Here is a 12985-nt window from a genome sequence, read left to right as displayed (position 1 = left end):
CTGACCTACAGACTGTAAGATAATAAATGTGATGTTGTAAGCCACTGAGTTTGAGGGAATTTGTTACACCAGCAACAGGAAACCAGTACATGAGATTTGATTCATGCATGACTTTCCTGAGTCCAGAAGATCCAGAGGCTCCTAGTGCTCTGTGGACACCTGAGTTTACATGGACACTGAATCCAGCTAGAGCCTGGGAAGAGGGCTCCCACCCAGAGAAGGTGGAAGGCGCACCTTCGTAACAGATGTGTGTAGTCTGATGACCGCAATAAGTCCTGTGCCCTCCCAGAAGTCTCTCTCTTCTTTCCTGTTAAACAAAGCAAAATAGGGCGCCTGGGTGGCTTAGTCGGTTAAACTTTTGCCTTTGGCTCAGATCACGATCCCAGGGTCCTGGGATCGAGTCCTGCATCAGGCTCCCTGCTCTGCTGCTTCCCCTGCTTGTGCTCTTTTTTTTTTTTTTTTTTTTATGATAGTCACAGAGAGAGAGAGAGAGAGAGAGAGAGAGAGGCAGAGACACAGGCAGAGGGAGAAGCAGGCTCCATGCACCGGGAGCCTGACATGGGATTCGATCCCGGGTCTCCAGGATCGCGCCCTGGGCCAAAGACAGGTGCCAAACCGTTGCGCCACCCAGGGATCCCCTTGCTTGTGCTCTTTCTCTCTCTCTCTCAATAAATATAAAAATAAAATCTTTAAAAAAATAAACAAACAAAGCAAAGCAAATAACCTACCCAATGCCATTGTGTGCAGCAGAAGAGACTGTGGCACAATGCAGGAGACAGCTCCAAATTCAGTATCCAGTCTCCTGCTCTTAGAAGGTGGTTGGCTGGATCCCTTCCCCAGGGAATTTCTCCCTCCACAGACTTCTGTCCCTGTCCCTGCCCTGTCCACAAGGCTCCTCCCTGTAGATGCGACCCCAGATTTCCTTCTTTTCCATCCCTGGTCTCTCACCTTCCTCTCTCGAGCTGAGTCTTTCAAGGGGCTCCAGATTCCTCTTCCCTTCTGATTACGCAGAGCAGGTGCTCCCTCTCAGTCTCAACCTCCCAAGCTAAGCCTGAGACCTCTGCAAGGCGTTCTCCTGGATACGTCATCAATCAAAAGGGGAATTTTTTGACTCCCCTAAATAATAGTGTCCATTTGACCCTGGAAACAGGAAGCTCTGCCCTGAGCTTGGTTTTTAGAGGTCCCTGCATATCACAAGCGTGTAATTGTTGACACACTACTACATACCTATTGGAAGGGCTAAGAACAAACAAAGGCCCAACAACACCAAACTTTGGTAAGATGCATTTGTCTGTAAACCAAGAGGAGTGAGTTCTGTTATACGTAACTTTAGGAATAAAAAGGATACATGGGTGGGGCACCTGGGTGACTCTGTTGGGTGTCTGCCTTTGGCTCAGATCACGACCCCAAGGTCCTGCGATGGAACCCGGTGTCAGTTTCCCTGCTCAGTGGGGAGTCTGCTCCCTCTCCCTCTGACCCTCCCCACCCCCAGTTGTGTATGCTCTCTCTCTCTCTCTCTCTCAAATAAATAAATAAAATATTTTAAAAAAAAGGATATGTGGGCACCTCTTTCACTTGGCTTCGGCACTGGTCAAGTATATGACACGAAGCTCTAGCCACTTTTGTGATTGACACCATTCTTGCTCTGTGTTCTCAAAACAAAAGGTAACTGAGTCTGAATTCCATGCAGGTTAGTGGATTGTGTTGCTGCTAACCTTGGGGTATGGGGAGGATCTGAGCTGTGGAAGTGCTTAGGTGAGAGAAAAGATGGCTTATTTGGCTTACCGAGTCGTCCACCCAATACAAAAATCTGGTAGTGGTGAGTGCCTATGTTATCTCTATGCTCTGCTTTGGGGTTTTTGAAGGGATCCAGAATCAGTGTGATAGTCACAACTGTTACACAATAACTGAATAATATGTTGGTATCTTAAACAATTCATAGTATTCTTTTAGGTATAGGTAGGTACATCCAGATGTAATAAGTGTGACGCATAATGTCGATTCTTTACATTGGCTACTAGAATTCTCAGTGATTTTATTTTATTTTTTAAATACTTTTATTTTTATAACAATAGTTTAGGAGAACTTTCGAAGAAATCAGCTAAGGCTTTCAGGTACATTTAGATAATTTTTATTTAAAACTTTTGAGATTCAAAAAAAAAATAAATAAAATAAAATAAAACTTTTGAGATTCAATAATTATGTATTCATCCTTTTATTTTTAATAGCAACTTTGGATGTTTTAGAAAAAGAACTATCTTGAAAATATACATGGAAGTAATTTTGTTTTTCTATTGTTTTCATTTAATTTGCATTTTGATAAAAATATTTACATTTGTTCACTTTAAGTTCGATTGCATTTCATTTTTGATCCTCCAGAGCAGCACTGTCCGACAGAAATATAATGCAAGCCATGTATACAATTGAAAATTTTCTGGTAGCCACATTAGAGAGTAAAAATAAACAGATGAAATTAATTTTAATAAAATATTTTATTTAACCTACTATACCCCAAATATTATCATCTCACCACGTAATCAATATGAAAACTCAATGAGATATTTGACATTCTTTCTTCCGTACAAAGTCTTTGAAATCTGTGTTTTACACACAGATTTTAAAACACTTGCAGCAACACCTCAACTTGGACTGGCTATATTTCAAGTGCTCAATAGCCCCAGGGGGCTGATGGGTTGCATGCCAGATAGCCCAGGTCTAGATCTCTGAGGATGAGACAAGGTGGTGTGGGGATGGGAATATGGGATGGAACTCCCATTGCCCTTCTTCCCAGGCGTGACCTGCCTCCTTCCCATTGGATGACCACAGACCTTCCCTCCTCCCAGCATGACTTGTCCCCATTTCCTGAAGCCTATTGTACAGAGGCCTTAGAGTTATCTGCCGCTCGCCCGGAGTTTGCAGGCAGCTGGCTGTCCACATCAGTTGTGAAGCTGTCACTCTTGACTCTGATAGCCAAGCAATGTGAGGACATTGTGTTTGGAGAGAAGGTCTAAGCACCAGGGATGTTTAACTGAAACCGATACCTCTGTTTATCTCCCTGGCTGTCAAAACACTGAGCATGCCTGCTGCCCGCCTCCTGCTGGGGGGCTCTGAAGCCCTTAGGACCCAGGGCCTGGGCAGTGGGCGGGGGTCCCCCAAACTCCTCCCTTTCCCAGAAGGCTGAATGCCATTTGAGCCCGTGCAAGTCTGTCAGTGACCTCAGCAAACGGGGAACTTGTGTCTCTATTAGTACCTCTGTCTTCATGCCAGGACTTGTTGATTTTACAGATAGATGGCACTTCCCTCTTCACGGCCCATTAGTAGATCAAAGTGGCATTGATGAGGCTTGACAGTGTGATTACTCATGTGTGGGAAGCAGGAAAGCAAAAGAGGGAAGAGCATGTGCTTTCAAAGCATAAAGACTTAGGTTCAAATCCTACCCCTGCCACTGAGCCCTGAGCTGGTGCAAGTCCCTTAACTTCGCTGAGCCTGTACATTGGAAATAATAACAGGACCTTACCTATAGGTTATTGTGCAGGTTATAGAAGATAATGCATACAAAGCTCTTGGCTTAGAAGAAGCAACGAATACATTCTAGTCATTGCTGTTCTTGTTCTCATTCTCTAACTGGTTAATTTTATGTTAATGCTCACCGGATGGATTAAAAAGTCCTTAAAAAGGATTAAATTAACAAAATGTTGGGAGCCAACATTTACTGAGGTGACACCCTACTCTGTGTCCAGACTGTTCTAGAAGCAGGTGGCAGAACAGGGAGGCTGGGAATCAGGACCTTCCTTGGGTGAATTCACTGTCCAGTAAGAAAGCAGAGATCCCAGTGAACACTGACAGCTCAGTGAGTAAGGACTGTGATGGGGTGCGCAAGGGCCAAGGGTTGCCCAGAAGAGCAAAGCAGCTGTAAAAATGCTCTGAGAAGACCCACTTTGGCACTGGGGGAAGAAGGTTGGATGGGAGCATCTCATGATAATATGCTTGTCAGTTATGGACCCAGTAGGCACTCAATAAATACTTGTTGCCTGAGAGTAATGTGACCTCATACCGTTATGAAGTTTTGTTCAGTGACAGGCATTAGCCAACCCACAACAGTTTAGTCAAGACAAGTCCCTTGAGCTAATCCTATCAGCTGGAGTGAGCTCAATTTTAGGAAGGGATTGACTTTGACACATTGTGTACCCTGATCAGTCAGGATCCAACAAAGGGCAGAGTTCATCAGGGATGGTTTACACGAAAAGATCGGGCGGGGGGGGGGGGTTGTGTGTGTGTGTTTAAGATTTTATTTATTTATTTATTTATTCATGGGAGACACAGAGAGAGGCAGAGTCATAGGCAGAGGGAGAAACAGGCTCCCTACAGGAGCCCGATGTGAGACTTGATCCCAGGACCCCAGGATCATGACCTGAGCCAAAGGCAGATGCTCAACCACTAAGCCACCCAGGTGCCCTACATGAAAAGATGCTAAGGAAGGGATTACATACAGAGTGTGAGCAGGATTAAGGGAACATATAAATAATGTTGAAGTACCTAGGAAGTAGCAACAGTGGAAAAACATAGAACATAGAGGTGTTCCACCCAGCAGACGAGAACAAGACTCTCAAGGATGGCAGAGCAATGAGGTGGAAGGAACCTGGGTCCCTATGTGACCTCTTGAAACCAAGTCCCCTTGCCCATCTGGACTGCCCACCGACCTCTGTACAATGATGTGAGAGAGAAAGAAACAGCCGTCCATTTAAGCCATCGTATTTGGGGGAGGGGGGGCTGTTACAGCAACCTACCCTAATGCATTCAAAAGCCAGAGTGCTTGCATTACAGAGAGTGAGGGAGAGAGCATTAGCAGATGAGAGAGCCTATAACCACAAGGCCTTGCAGCCAGGGTGAAAGAGTTTGGAATTTATTCTAGGGAGGGTGCTTACGTGATCTATTTTTAAAGAACATTTGGACTGGTATATGGGGAATGGAATGTGGTAAAGAAAAGGTGAACCAGTGAGGGGGCTATTCTGGTTGTTCAGGCAAGAGGTGCCTGTGGCTTGGTCAAGGATGGTTGTGGCCATGTGTGAGAAGTGAGCGAGACTCTAGATTTGTTTTGTTTAAAGATTTTATTTATTTATTTGAGAGAGAGTGAGAGAAGACGAGCAGAGTGAGAGACAGAGGGAGAAGGAGAAGCAGACTCCCCACTGAGCAAGGGCTTGATCCCGGGATCCTGACCTGAACTGAAGGAAGACGCTTAACCGACTGAGCCACCCAGGCGCCCCTCTAAGGACATTTTGATGGTGAATTATAAAGGATCACCTGAAAGCTTTGACTTTGAGGGGTTAGTGTGTTCAGGAATAAATGAATGATATAAAGTGTTTATTTAACACAGACGCTAGCATAGAATGAGTATTGTTTCAACAACGGCTTTCTGACCCTGGTGATGTAACTTATCCCAGCATAAGGTGCTAATAGATTGAGTTAGGAAAGAAGTTCATGTTTTATTAAGCAACTTACTCCTTCGGTGCCTGTGTACATGGTCTCACACTGTCCCTGAGGCACATCTTGGGGACAGAGTACAGCCCAGACCCAGGGAGACCCTCATCACTGTAGGGGGTTTGAATTACAGTGGGTTGAAAATTCACTCACTCTGCCCATCCCCATATAGCACCTGCTATGTGCTAGGTGGTGTTCTAGAAAGTGAAGGAAAAGTTACAACAAGATATGCTATGTCACTGCCCTCAGATTGCTGTCCTTCTTTTCACTGGGATGTACAAGGAAAGTGAGGGACCTTTATTGTCCATTCTCTCATCTAATCTCCCCCACAAGGCACACCCACCCTGCTGGGAATTCAGGACTCTTCATTTTGCTAAATAATAATATCTCAGTCTCTTCCCAGTTAAAAGCTCAAGTTCTCAGAATTCTCTCTTCCCCGACATGGATAATGGATGTACCTCAGGGCTTACTGCAAGAGGCAAGGTGGGGTGGGGGTCTTCATGCTGTGGGACCCCTTGAGCCTGGCTGCTCCTGATGTTGGATGAAATGATTTCCTTCTAGATGCCCAAGTGGGTAAAAGAGTTAAGTGCCCCCCTTTTCACTTTGTCCCTGGGACACTGTCTTACCCAGTGGAGGTCCCCATCTGTAGGCCTCACTGCCAGCTCCCCTTCCTCAGTCTTCTTCAACCATCCACTTGCTTTGCTTTCCTTACCAGAATATCTTCTGAGCCTCCTCCTAGAGGATATGGCCTGCCTTTCCCATTTCCCTGGGGCCATACTGACAAAATGACTTCCAGGTAGGGTTTTTGGCATAAGTACGTTCTTTGCAATATTTAGGACATATATATATACTAAAAAATTATTTGTTGCTTATCTGAAATTCAAGTCTAACTGGTGTCCTATATTTTCTCTGCTACTTCTACTTCTAGGGAACTTGGCAATGGCAGAGAGCAACGAAAAACACAGCTGTACAGTATTTTCAAAATATTAGGCCCCAAATAATATGCCCCTGCTGGCCTCTCAGCTGGACAGACTTAAAGAGGCTTCAGAAAGAAAGCTTCCAGGATGCCTGAGTGGCTCAGTGGTTGAGTATCTGCCTTTGGCTCAGGTCATGATCCTGGGGTCCTGGAATCAAGTCCTGCACCGGGCTCCCCACAGGGAGCCTGCTTCTCCCTCTGCCCATGTCTCTGCCTCTTTCTTTGTGCTCTCATTAATAAATAAATAAAATCTTAAAAGAGAAAAGAAAGGAAGCTTCCCTCTACCTCCTCCAATAGCATAGGCTGTTCCCTGTTCCTTAGAGGAATTCGTTGTGTGTGTGGTACGTGTGTATGAGGATAAGGGGGTGGAGGGATGGTGAAGGAACCACCTTTGGCTCCCTGCCCTTCACCCCCAGTCTCACCAGGCAGGCCTCTCTGGGATGTGGGTAGCCCCATCCTGCTGGCAAAGCGATTGCTTACCTAGAATTTTTATGAGGACATTTTTATTGAGCTATAATTGAAAAGAAGCAAAATTCCAAGACATACCAGATTTTTCTCATAAGCCTCCTTCAGAAATGTGTGTGCACACACATGTGCATGTGTGTGTGTATGTGTGTGCATGAATACTCATAGCCTTTGGCCACAATGATGCCCACATCAGAGTTTTTGTTGAAAAAATGAGGAAGTGAGTGCATGCATGTGTGTGTGTGTGTGTGAGAGAGAGAGAGAGAGAGAGAGAGAGAGAGAGAGATTTCTCTCTTCTCTTAGTCTCTAAACTAAGGACCAGAATAAAGATGAGCTGGGAGTCTGGAGAGCCTGTAAAACTCTTTTCATTAAGCAAATATTCTACTGTTTGGAGAATTGGGGTTTTATGTAAGAGGGCTGCATTTGTCATTACAGCCTAATATCCTAATGTAAGTTTACAACCATACTTAAGAAACCTGTAATAGAATGCAGAGCCTGTTATGTATGTAAAACTGCTTGGCAAAAGTTTATAAATCATACACATTTATTTTAAAGAATGTGAAGGGATCCCTGGGTGGCGCAGCGGTTTGGCACCTGCCTTTGGCCCAGGGCGCGATCCTGGAGACCCGGGATCGAATCCCACGTCGGGCTCCCGGTGCATGGAGCCTGCTTCTCCCTCTGCCTGTGTCTCTGCCTCTCTCTCTCTCTGTGTGTGACTATCGTAAATAAATAAAAATTAAAAAAAAAAACATGTCCTATAATCCAGATTTTCAATAGTTTAAAAAAAAAAAAAAAAAAAAAAAAAAAAAATAAAGAATGTGAAAGTAAATCCAGATGATGGCCTTTTAGAAAAGGCTGGCTGTGGTGGCCTCATTGTGCCCCACTGCTGTTCTAGAAGCTGCAGGAAAAGACTACGTGTCTCCTGGGGTCTGTGCGACCAGCCCTCTCACCTTTCCCGTTCAGAAAGGATGAGGATCCAGATCTTCTTTCCCAACCCCTGGAAGGAAAGACACGTAAGCTTTGGTGAAGCACCTACACGTACTAGGCGCTGGGCTGCTTCCCTGTCCTCATCCTTGCGCAGACCTGTGCGACGCTGTGTCCTCCTCAGGTTTACCCTTGAGACATGTGAGGTCCCGAGACTCAGGCAGGTGGTGAGAGGGTGGCATCTGAGTGAAAACCCAAGGCCACGTGTGTCCAAGGCTCCTTCCTGTTCCCCCGTCACTCCATTCCCACCCCAGGCAGCTCGGCTTGGTGGCACTAGTGGGATGTGTCATAGTCTCGCCGTGGGTGGCTAGGTGCCCTGCTACTTCTCAGGAGGGACAAAGCTAGATTGAGAGTCAGGTCGGCCGGGCACCTCTGTGTGGTGGTCATTTCTGGACCTGTCCTGAACCCACTGACCCATTGTCCTGCCAAAAGGGCTCGTTCTTGTCTGGCCATGGCTGTGGTCTGATTAACGTGCATGAGATGAATAGATGAGATTCCTTCAGGCCAAAAGGTAGACTGAGACTCAAGTGACCTCAGATACTCATTGAAAGAACATACCTGAAAACTAGGATCTCTAGGAGAATGGGAATGATGCCCAATATATACCATGACTCTGGTGACCAGGTTAACCTGGGGTCTCCTCAAGTGCCAGCTGCTCCTCATCCTGTGGCTCTGATTTTCTGCAGATTTGGCTTTTCCCTGCTTGGCTTCTGATATTCTTTTTTTTTTTTTTTAAGATTTTATTTATTTATTCATGAGAGACAGAGTGAGAGAGAGAGAGAGAGAGAGAGGCAGAGACACAGGCAGAGGAAGAAGCAGGCCCCATGCAGGAAGCCCGATGTAGGACTTGATCCCGGGACCCCAGGATCATGCTCTGGGCCCAAGGCAGGCACTAAACCGCTGAGCCACCCCTAAACCACTGAGCCACCCGGCTTCTGATATTCTTGTAGCTACCAGCTGACTCCCTCTGCTTCTCTCCTCTGAGATTCTGCTGCCTTATGGCTCCTGTTTCCCGACTTCTCTCATACTACCTCCCCACTGATCCTGCTCCTGTCTCCCGCTCAGCCCCTCCAAGAGAGGACCTCACTGGGTCAGCAGTCTTGTCCGGGATAGAGCACCCATCACTGGCGGCCTCTCACATTAGACCACCCCACAGGACTCTAGCTCGCTCTGAGTCAGGAGATTTAACACTTAAGACCACGTTAGGCTGCAAGGAACAAAGACTTGAAAAACAGGGGCTTCAACAGGATAAGCATTTCTGTTTTTGGTAAAGGAAGTGTGGAGGCAGAGGCAGTACAGGATGAGCCCATCCTCTTCACACTTCAAGCAGCACTGTGAAGAGGACAAATCAAAGGGCACTCCCCCTTTCCCCTGTAAAGAGACTTATCAGAAGTTCTACACATGAATTCCACTTACATCTCATTGGCCAAAATGTAGTCACTTGGCCACGCTTACCAGCAAGTGAGGTTGGGAGATGTTCTATGTTAACTGGGTACATTGCCAGCCAGCTAATCACTGAGGTTCTTTAACAAAAGGGGAGGATATTGGGATCAAGTAGAAGTCTGTGCCCAGGTGCCCATCCTGGTGCAACCAACTATGGCTAGGACAGCAGAGCCATATAGTAGAGAACGTGTGACACCAGGAATACCTGAGAAAGGAAACCATGCCAATACCGGCATGATGGGGGCCTTGCGTGGATGGTACAGAGCGCGTATTTTTATCTGTGGTGTGTGGTCTAAAAGGAACTAGAAGCATCCCTTAGTCCCTCCCCCTAAGTTTTCCCTTAGTAGTCCTGTCTGCTAGTTCGTCATTCCAGGAAAACCAGTGCCTTCCCCAGCACCCCCTCAATTACTTCTCATTTTTTCTCAAGTTGGCCTAAGTAGCAACCTCCATCCCCAGTCACTACCAAAGTCAGGATGGCGCTAGCGGTCAGCAGCACTGAGCCAGAGGCTTCCAAAGCTTGATAGCTAGTCTTTTGGGTCCCAGTTGTGGGTCCCTGGAGTCCCATTTTTAGGCCTAGAGGGTATAGAATGTAAAGCCTGAATATCTGTACAGGGATGTGAAAAGGGGAGGGCTTTGAGGGAGGGAGGGCACACAGATGGGCTGATGGAAGGCTCCTAAGGAGCAGCTGAGGTGTAGGAAATCAGAGGAGGGGAAATTCTAACAGCTCCCCAGGACAGAGGACCAGGCTGACCAGACCTCAAATGGTTCAGGAAGCATGGATAAGGAAGCTAGTGCAGAAGTCTGGGGGAATAAACTGGGAAGAGCAGAGTGAGCTGAGGAAAATGAGAATTCTGAGAACTGGTTTCTCCTACCTGCCGGGGGGGGGGGGGGGCACTACCTGGCTAGGGACCAGGTGGGTATTTCCCTTTGAAATTTCCTCGAACCAGGTTTTCCCAAGGCCCCAGTGGCTGCAGAGTCCATACTGTGGCTGCCCTCCCAACTCACCCCCACCCTCCTGTTGGGGAGGAAATGGAGGAGGCAGCTGTCAAGACCAGACTGGAAGCTAGAGGCCAGCTGACCCACAGGGGTCCCTCGGTAGCCAGGGAGTCTTGGGGCTTCTCAGTAGGCATCTGTTGGCCTGGATAGTAGGCTAGTTGGAGCTTAGAACAGAGAGAGGTGAGGAGGGGGTGTTCCCTTTCTGGCAGCCTCTCCACCCTGCCCACCTCAAGGCCTTTGCCACCAGTATCCCCCTAGAGCCCCTAACTATCTTCCAATCTTGAGTGGGGGCTCTGAGCAGAGAGAAGCCAGGGCCCTGTTGCCCTCCGTATTCCTCTGAAATGTGGGAGCCCATCTTCTTGTGCTCTGTCAGCAGTGGAGTGGATGGATGTGGCTGCTCTGTCCTTCCCTCATTCCTCCATTCCTCCAGAGGCGAATCGGGTATTGAAAAGCCAGGGCTTTTGGTCAGAGCTGAACCTGCTGCTGTGCTGGGTTTGTATTCATACATAATGGACTACCCCAAAATGCAGTGACTTAAAACAAGAGACATTTTCTTCTAGCACAGGATTTTATGGATCCTTAATTCAGGCAGGCTCAGATGGACTATTCTTCTTTTCCATGTGGCATTGATGGAGGTCACTCCATGGTAGGGGTATTAGCTACCAGACATGTTGGTCTGGAGAGTCCAACATGGATTCATTTAAGTAGCACCTTGGAAAGAAGCTGGAAGGCTCAATTCAGCTGAGACTGAATTGATCAGTTTGTCTACACACAGCCTCTCTAGCATGGTGGTCTTAGGGCTGTGTGGCTTCTTGTATGGGGGCTCAGGGCTCCCAGAGTGTTCCCAGAGACCCAGGGAAAAGTTATAAGGCATCTTCAGACCCAGCTTCAGAAGTCATAGAATACCATGTCTGCTCCAAATTCTATTGCCAAGCAAGTCACCGAGGCCAACCCAGAATGAAGAAGGTTCAGGAAGTGTATTATGATTGTACCACTACTGGCTAAGCCACCTTGAGAAAGCTTACTTAAACCCTTTCAGCCTCAGTTTTCACAACTGTAAGATGAGAATAATGCAATAGCATCGACCTCTTATGGGCTATGAGACTTAAACAATGACATATGTCTCACCAATAACTGCTGTATTCGTGATCACCAGGATCTGCAGTATCCTCGGTTTCTTGGGCACTCTGGTGGACTACATTTCCCAGCCTCCCTCGTAGTTGCGTGTGGCCATGTGACTGAGTTCTGCCCATGTAACCAGAGGGGACATAATACTTCTGACCTCTCCATCCTTCATGCTTGCTCCTTCTACCCTCCATGCCCCCACCAACCTAGGATTGCTTGTCAGAGCCATTAGCCTACCTTAACTAGTTCACTGGTACATAATAAGCTCTCAGTTAGGGTTTAGGGACTCTTTGGCCTAACCTCTCTACAGCTGTGTTCTCATCTCTAAAGTCGGGGTGATGTTAGGAACCTATCCCATAGGGTTGTGAGGATGGGATGAAATAATCTATAGTTTGACTTAATAGTGGCTTAGGGCCTCTTTGATCACAGTTATTTCATCTAAACACTATACACTATAAACTGGGTCATCATTACCTTTTTCTTTTCGTAAAACAAAATTATCCATAATAAAGCCTCTTGAAATTTTTAAAAGGATAATGTGTGAATTTGCTGTGTTTTAGGCCTGAAGCCAATAAAAATGGTATGATTTACATTCAGAATACTTCCTTAAATCCATTTGATACAGGTTTCAAAACCTAAATATATAGAATAGGACATTTCTAATTTTAAATGGTAATCAAATTAGTTTTGATTTTTAATTTATTTTTTTAAAGATTTTATTTAGGGGATCCCTGGGTGGTGCAGCGGGTTGGTGCCTGCCTTTGGCCCAGGGCGCGATCCTGGAGACCCAGGATCGAGTCCCACATCGGGCTCCCGGTGCATGGAGCCTGCTTCTCCCTCTGCCTGTGTCTCTGCCCCTCTCTCTCTCTCTCTCTGTGACTATCATAAAATAAATAAAAATTTAAAAAATAAAGATTTTATTTTTTTATTTACTTACTTTTTTTTTTAATTTTTATTTATTTATGATAGTCACACAGAGAGAGAGGCAGAGACAGAAGCAGGCTCCATGCACCGGGAGCCTGATGTGGGACTCGATCCCGGGTCTCCAGGATCACGCCCTGGGCCAAAGGCAGGCACCAACCCGCTGCGCCACCCAGGGATCCCACTTACTTACTTACTTGAGAGAGAGAGAGCAAGAGCACAAGCAGCGGGAGGTAGAAGCGCAGAGGGAGAGGGAGAAGCAGACACCCCACCAAGCAGGAAACCCAACATGTGGCTTTATCCCAGGCCCCTGAGATCAGGACCTGAGCCAAAGGCAGATGCTTAACTGGCTGAGCCAACCAGGTGCCCCTATTTTCGGTTTTTTTAATTAGGAAATATGTTAGGAGCACCTTGGTGACTCAGTTGGTTGACTGTCTGCCTTTGCCTCAGGTCCCGATCCCAGGATCCTGGGATCAACCCCTGCATCAGGCTCCCTGCTCAGCGGGGAGTCTGCTTCTCCCTCTGCCCCTCCTAACCCTGCACACCCCTTGCTTGTGCTGTCTCAAATAAATAAATATACATTTTTTAAAATTAGGA

The sequence above is a fragment of the Vulpes lagopus genome, chromosome 3, assembly GCF_018345385.1.
Source record: "Vulpes lagopus strain Blue_001 chromosome 3, ASM1834538v1, whole genome shotgun sequence".
Taxonomy (NCBI): domain Eukaryota; kingdom Metazoa; phylum Chordata; class Mammalia; order Carnivora; family Canidae; genus Vulpes; species Vulpes lagopus.
The sequence above is the reverse complement of the archived record's forward strand: the minus strand, read 5'-3'. Positions refer to the sequence as shown.